This window comes from Meles meles, chromosome 5 (genome assembly GCF_922984935.1).
Source record: "Meles meles chromosome 5, mMelMel3.1 paternal haplotype, whole genome shotgun sequence".
Taxonomy (NCBI): domain Eukaryota; kingdom Metazoa; phylum Chordata; class Mammalia; order Carnivora; family Mustelidae; genus Meles; species Meles meles.
This window is the reverse complement of record NC_060070.1, coordinates 125,159,997-125,166,144: the sequence shown is the minus strand read 5'-3', so window position 1 is coordinate 125,166,144 and position 6,148 is coordinate 125,159,997. Positions and strand designations below refer to the sequence as shown.

General features: G+C 44.1%; 1 pseudogene; it reads right to left on the bottom strand.

Moving 5' to 3' along the window:
• Positions 1 to 202: 202 nt before the first annotated feature.
• On the bottom strand, positions 203 to 5,408 carry LOC123942237 (annotated as a pseudogene).
• Positions 5,409 to 6,148: the final 740 nt, after the last annotated feature.

Here is a 6,148-nt window from a genome sequence, read left to right as displayed (position 1 = left end):
GATAGTGCATTTGCTGTTAACTCCTGCTTGTGTCTTAAGAAAGCGCTTATTGTAAGAAAAGAGGTTTCAAAGGTAACGGGTGCAGACTGGTGATTTGGGACATTGACAACTAAAAATCACAGTCTTTATTAGCATTGCCAGCCGCAGCTGCAATGAAGTATGGAATGTCCTTCAACATGCTCCAAGTCCATGAAATGGCATATCAGAATTTTTGCTTTTCTTTTTTGCAAAGTAGAATACTAGCAGAGTTTTCTGAATATGCCCCTTCCTCTTCATCTGCTCTGTGGTGGGGCCACCATCAGGCTTAGCCTGTGGTGTGGTCGTTGATTTCCTCTTCCTCCTCCCTTTTTTTTTCCCTCAAAAATTTTATTGTGGTAAAATATGCATAACATAAAATTTACCATTTTAACCATTTTTTTAAAGATTTTATTTATTTATTTGACAGAGATCACAAGTAGGGAGAGAGGCAGGCATAGAGAGAGAGAGAGAGGAGGAAGCAGGCTCCCTGCCAAGCAGAGAGCCTAATGCAGGGCTCGATCCCAGGACCCTAGGATCATGACCTGAGCGAAAGGCAGAGGTTTTAACCCACTGAGCCACCCAGGCACCCCCATTTTAACCATTTTTAAGTGTACAATTCAGTGGCATGAATTACATGTGCATCATTGCACAACCATTGCTGGTGACTTCTTCCTGATTCCCCGCCTGGAATCACCACACTAAGGCCCTGGTTTGCATCATTGCTGTCCAGGTACTTGAAGCATCGGTAGGGGCAGACCGCTGAGGCTACTGCTTGGTCTTACTGGTCAAACCCTTCCAGAAGCTGTTTTAGGGCAGCACAGCTGTAACCTCCATGGGCCTCTGGTGTGCTAGCTTCCTGCAGCCATGTAGTCATTTCTGAATAGGTGAACTAAGGTTTGAACAACTGTTTTCTTATAATGATTTGAATAAATCTTAATGTACTTATAAATGCTTTTTCTTTCTGAATAGAGTCTTGCCTGATACAGTTCTTGTGCCAGTAGTCTAGAGGTTTTCCCTAAGGCATTCCCTAAGCATTCAACTGCCTCATTTTCAAGTGGTCCTCATTTTCAAACATGTTGGCTACTGATAGAATTGTGTAGTCTTTTCCAGATCTACATTTTCTATGAGCTTTCCAGCTAGTTTCAGTGCCTGCTGTGTTCCAATGCCTCCAACTGCTGTGTTGGGAGTGCTGTTCTTTTGAATGGGAGAAGGGTAGAGGAGAGAATATTCAAGCAGACTCCTCACTGAGCAAGGAGACCAACATAGGGGTTGCTTTCAAGACCCATAAGATCATGGCTTCAGCCGAAGCCAGGAGTTGGACATTTAACCAACTGAGCCACCCAGGTGCCCCCATCAGTTGATAGTTTCTGCATGTCCTTCAACGTTATGCCCGTGCTCAGAAGCTTTGTTTTTCCATACTCAGAAGTGGCACTGTCATAATCTGGCTTCCATTAAAACAAACAAACAAACAAACAAACAGGGGCACCTGAGTGGCTCAGTGGGTTGAAGCCTCTGCCTTCAGCTCAGGTTATGATCCCAGGGTCCTGGGATCGAGTCCCGCATTGGGCTCTCTGCTCAGCAGGGAGTCTGCTTCCCTTCCTCTCTCTCTGCCTGCCCTTCTGCCTGCTTGTGATCTCTGTCTGTCAAATAAATAAAATCTTAAAAAAAAAAACAGTTTTCAGGTGTGTCTATGATTTGTAAGATGTTCTTTTCTTTTTTGAGCCATGATTCCACAGTCTGTCCCTCACGTGAAGGGCAAGACAAAGGCCCTTTGGGCCCTAAAAGAGCCCTAATTAGTGATTCTAGATTTTTGTTTGTTTCTGAGGTTATATTTACTTATTCATTGTCTTTTCCCCTTACTTGAATATAAGCTTCATACCTATATTTTACCACTCTGTACCATGTCTGGAATACCACATGCCTTATAGAAGCTTCTTAAAGAATATTTTTGAAAGAACGAATGAGAAGTATGGAATACAGAAAATGCCTATCAGAGAGAAACTTAGATCAGTCTCCTAGATTCTTCTCTACTCCCATTCCCACTACTACTACTTGATCTCGCACTTTATACTAAAAATTAAATAAAGGAAAGAAAGACATCATCCCAAGGATCTTCCCCTACCATTTCCCTGTGTCTCTTTACTGAGAGAACTTTTACTAACTGCCTAACACATCAGTTCTGACTTGACTGCTTAAAGAAAGCCTGCAACATGTGGCCTCATCCAAAATTCACAGCCTGCTGGCCTTCATTTCATGCATAAAAACACACAGGCTCTCCTCAGGCAGGGACAGTATGCTGCAAGGCCCAAAAAGTGAAGGGGGGATTTGCACTTGAGGGTCTCTGCTCAAGTGCCCTCCTATTTGGGTGTGATCTCCTCCTTATTTTCATGTAGCTAAGGGAATGCTGCTGGGGAGATCTGTCAACATGACAGAGACAAAACCTCTCTATTTTCAGATAACAAAATTTCTCTTTCATCTGAGCTCCAACAATCTTTAGTGTTAGAGAGATGATATGCGGTTTCTATTTGTGTTGCTTCCTTAGCATGTGTTAAATAAGAAGATTCACCTAGGCAAATAGAGTGACAAAAAACCCCTACAAACCACCCCAAAAACTGAGGACCCTGATTAATAAAATTCTTGAGGAAAGAAGAAAACACAGAAGTGATTGCCCAAATGATTCATTCATTCAACAGCACAGTTGAATCAGCAGTCCCCATGGCATCCACATTAAAAAAAAAAAAAAAAAAAAAAAAGGAAAAGGAGAGAACTACCAGAGCTGCATCCTATAAGGCACATGCTTCCACATGCAGGGTTAACTACAGTCTGGGTACCATAGTTCTGCCATCTCAACAGAAACAAGAATGACAGATATGTGCAAGGCTCCTAATTAAATATAAAAAGTGCACAAGTGGAGGTGCCTGGTTGGCTTGCTCAGTACAGCAGTCAGTGAAGTGTGCAACTTTTAAAAAATATTTTATTTATTTATATGGGAGAGAGCACGAACAGGGGGAGGGGCAGAAGGAGAGAAAGAAGCAGACTCCCTGCTGAATGCAGAGCCCATACAGGGTTCAATCTCAGGACCCTGGGATCATGACCTGAACTGGAGTTAGATGCTTAACCAACTAAGCCACCCAGGTGCCCAAAGTATGTGACTCTTGATCTCAGGTTTGAGCCCCACATTGGCATAGAGATTACTTAAAAAAAAAATCTTTAAAAGAAATGCAAAAGTGAGTGTTATTCCTGGGTAAAAATTAATATACTTTAGGGAGGATTATAGCTCCTGGGCCCACCACAGACTTTAAGCCCTCCGCGTCCTTGCTCACAGCTTCTGGGCACATTACTAAGACAACCACAGCCTCAGAGGCTACCGCAGACTTTGTCTCCACAATGGACTCCTCCATAGGCCCCAGAGCAACTCAACCTCTCAGACCATCTCGGTCTCTTTACAGCTTCTGAGACCACTACAATCAACACCACAGACTTTAAGCCCTCCACTGCAGCATCTGTACCTACCATGACCGCTAACACAGCCTCTTGTACCACTACAGTTTCTACTAAAGCCATTGTGACAATTGCTAAGTCTGTGCCCTCCTCAGTCACCCCCAATAACTGCTGAGAACACCACAACACCTGTGTCCATCACAGCCTCTGAGAGCACCACTTCCTTCATGATGACATTTATACCCACCATAGTCTTCATTATGACCTCTGAAATCACAACAGATCCTAGGGTCACCATAGATTTCACTGCAGCTTCAAATACCACTTCAGAATCTGTGTCCACTAAAGGCTCTGAGATCACCATGCCATCCACATTAATATCTGTGCCCACAATGGCCTCCTCCTCTGCTTCTGAAATCTCCATAAGATTGGACACCACCATAGCTTCTACTACAGCCCCTGAGATCATCACACCTGCCACTACAATGTCTGTGTCAACCACTTTCTCCAACACTGCCTTTGAGACCCCAGTCTCTGAATCCACTGTGCTCTTCATCGTAGTCTCCGAGACCACCATTCCATATCTTCCGTAATAATGCCCGGGTCCATGACCATCCCCAAAATAAGCTCTAAAATCATAAGAGCCTCTAATACCATCATGGCCTCAACCACCAATGCTGAAAACACTTTTGCTTCTACTGAAGTTTCAGAGAGCACTCTAGCTGCTACCACAACCTCAGAGTTTCTGCTAAACCTCAGGTTTTCCACTAAAGCCTCTGTCACAGCTGTAGAGTCTGTGCCTTCCACAACTGCTGAAAGACCTGCTAAAACCACCATAGCATCTGTGCCTACCACATTCTTCACCATAGCCTCTGAAGCCACCACAGCCTCTGAGACCACCAAAGATTCTAACTCCACCATGATCCCTCTCACCACCTCTAATTACACCAGATTCTCCACCACAGCATCACCATCTCTTAGTAGAGACTACAGCCATTGAGTCCACTGTGGCCTTCAGCATGGTCTCTGAGACCACCACATCTTCCACAATAATATCTCTGGTCCTCACATCTGATCCTTGCTTCTATTACAGGCTCTAAGAACACAACAGCCTCTGAGACCACCATGGTCTCCACCATCACTGCTGAGATAACTATTGTCTCCACTGAGGCTTTTGAGATCATTCAAGGTTCTTCCATAACATCTGTACCCACCATACTCATCACCGTAGCCACCCAGCACAGCTTCTGAGATAATCACATCCTCCATCACAAGGTCTGTTTTAACCATAGCCTTTAGCATAGCCTCTGAAATCACTGTAAGTTCTTCAACTATCCTAGTCTCTGAAACAACTTCTGAGGCCCTCAGATCCAGCATCTGTGCCAATGATAGCCTCTATCCCAGATTTTGAGGCCTCTGAGGCCTCTACCAAGGTCTCTGAGACCACCATGGCCTCCACAATTACATGTGGACCCACCAAAGTCTCTAAGAACACAGTTTTTAGACTACCATGGCCTCCACCACCACCTCTCCGAGACTACAATGGTATCTACCACCACTGCTGAGACCACTAAGACCTCAACTGGTCTCTCTGACAGCACTGTAGCTTTGACCATAGCCTTTGAGGCAATGACAGAATCTACTAAAATCTTTGTGACACTTGGAGAATCTGTGACCTCCACAATAATTCCAGCATCTGCAGAAACCCTGACTGTCTCAACCACATCTTCTAAGAGCACCATAGTTTCCTTTTTGGCATCTGGGCCCACCATATTTTCTTCCACAGGTTCTAGGGACACCAAAGCTTCCACCTCACCTTCCGTACCCACCATAGCCTCAAAGGTCACCACATCTTTCACTTTTGCCTCATCACCCACCTCTGGGGTCCCCACAGTCTCTGCCAGGGTCTCTGGACCTTTCAATGTTTCTTCTGCCACCTTGGTGCCCATTAAGGCATTGACTTTTCTACTCAGTCCATCACCAACAGAGCTGTATCAGATACTGACCACCATGTCTTCTTTAAGCACACATGTTCACCTCCAATGTTAACTGTCACCTTTCTGCTTGTTTCTGACATTTCTGCTCTAAATTCTAGTCAAGTCATCACTCTTGTTAGATATACTTATATTCTCTCTTACTGAATCCTATTTATTTCTACTCTGGTTTAACTTTCTTTTATTCAGTGTCTGTCATTTCCAACCCAATCAGAAACATTTCTTTACAAGTATCCCCCTGCCACACATGGTTTAATTATATTCCATCACTTCCACCTAGAGGGAACAAACCTAAACTCTGTGACAAACACCCTAATTTGTCAGATGCTGTCATTTCTGTGCCAAGCACAATCAACTCTGTTCCATCCACCACCTGTGACACTGCCATCCCATCTTTAATATATTGAGCCTTGGTCCAGGGACTGCAAACTATACTTCATGGGCCAAATCTGGCCTGTTATCTGTTTTCCCAAATGAGGTATTATTGGAACACAGCCACACATACTCCTTTAGGTCTGTAGTTGCTTTCCAGCTACTTTGCATACTTGTGACAGAGATTTTGTGACCCAAATAGCTTTAAAAATTTACCATCTGGGGGGAGGAGTCAAGATGGCGGAGTAGCAGGCTGAGACTACATCAGGTAGCAGGAGATCAGCTAGATAGCTTATCTAAACATTGCAAACACCTACAAATCC